Here is a 1,931-nt window from a genome sequence, read left to right as displayed (position 1 = left end):
AGATCAGCTCCAGGTACATCATAGGTATACCCATGTACATAGGTTTAATGTATGCATGTAATAATATGTATGTAAATTATTTGAGCAGTTGTATAAAAACTCTTGTAAAATAATTTGGTATGTAATTAAATGCAAATTATTGTAATGTAAATTTGAGATTTCATTTACCTGTATAATTTGTAATATTAATTTTTGAGTCTTGTAATCAAAGAAACTTTTATGATGAGGTTGGTTTGAAAATGAATTGATTTGATTATTGAGATTTGAAATTGTGAGATAAAATAAAGTTTATTGGAGTTGTACTTGAGAAATCATATTGGAAGTGTTTTCTTTTTCAGGTTTGAAGAACTGTTTTCTCAAAATACAGCTGACACTCTGCCAAAATTTTGAAAAAAATTTTTCTAACACCAGATTTTAATCGATGATTTAAATTTTACGAAAATTGTTTTAAATTCCTTTGTATTATATTTAATGGGTTACCGGTAGGCGAAGTACGATAATTCATTAGGTGTACTATGGGATCATATTGCATCTTACGGAGGAGTAGGGTGTGATACTGGTTTCCTCATAGGATGATGAGTTTGAAATGAAACTCTAGTATGCTTTCTGACCAAACAATGATCACATTTCTTCAACTGTGATGTCTACACTTTGTGAAGTTAGTTCTTCTTTGCCAAGCAATCAATTCCTTTCTCACTCATGTGACTAAGTCTCCTGTGCCATAATTCACATGTACTTGCATTTTCTACCACATTTATAGTGCCATTAGAAATTGAAGCTTGCATGAAATATAAATTAGAATACATATTTCCTCGAACTATAACCAAAGAGCCTTTTGTGAGTTTCCATTTACTTTCACCCATGATATTTAAATAGCCCTTATCATCAAGTCTTCCAGCAGAAATAAATTTCAAATGAACATTGGGTGCATTTTTGACATCTTTGAGCATTACTTTCATTCCATTGCCAGTATCCAAACAAACACCTTCAATACCAATAACTTGTGACAATCCACCATTACCCATCCTCAATATGCCAAAATCACCAGAGGCATAAGAATTGAAAAATTCCTTCTTCAGTGTGACATGATGTGAAGTGCCACTATCAACCAGCCAAGTAGTCTCATTGAATTCTAAACTGTCTATATCCTCATCCCAAATAATAGTCAGATCGTTAGTAGTAGTAGCAACAAATTGATTAGGCTTTTTTTTTATCATTCCTTTCTTACTTAGCACCATCTTTCTTATTTACCTTCATCCATTTGAAACAATTTTTCTATAGATGACCTGTCTTGCCATAGTAATAACACTCAACATCCTTATTTCTTGACCTTAACTTCCTCCTGCTTTTATCTCTGCCCTTTTGAGCTTTTTTTTTGCTTCTCCCCCTATTCTCAGTGACCAAAACCTCTGTTTGTGATGAAGAACCTTGAGATCTTCTTCTCATTTCTTCATTCAATACACTTCCCTTAGCCATTTCAAAGGAGACAACACCATTAGGGGCTGAATTAGTAAGTGAGACTCTAAACATCTCCCAAGAGTTAGGTAGAGTGTTCAGCAACCACAGACCAAGAACCTCATCATCAAATTTGATACCCATGCCCAATAACTAATCCATAGTTCCATAAAATTCACTCAAGTAGTCGACTATAGAACTCCTTTCTTTGTATTTTATCTGTATCATTTTCTTCAGTAAAAATAACTTATTATTGCCACTCTTCGAGGTGTATAACAACTCAAGCTTATCCCATAGTGTTCTTGCATGCCTTTCATTACTAATACGATTATAAACATTATCATCAACAAATTGCTTAATATACTTGCATACTTGCTCATGCTCAAACTCTCAATCTTCATCACTTTTTAATTAAGGTTTTTGAGTAGCAAACACAGGCAAATGCAATGACTTCACAAATAGCAAATCTTTCATTT

The sequence above is a fragment of the Hevea brasiliensis genome, chromosome 14, assembly GCF_030052815.1.
Source record: "Hevea brasiliensis isolate MT/VB/25A 57/8 chromosome 14, ASM3005281v1, whole genome shotgun sequence".
In the NCBI taxonomy this organism is placed as follows: domain Eukaryota; kingdom Viridiplantae; phylum Streptophyta; class Magnoliopsida; order Malpighiales; family Euphorbiaceae; genus Hevea; species Hevea brasiliensis.
Note: the sequence above shows the minus strand (reverse complement) of the source record.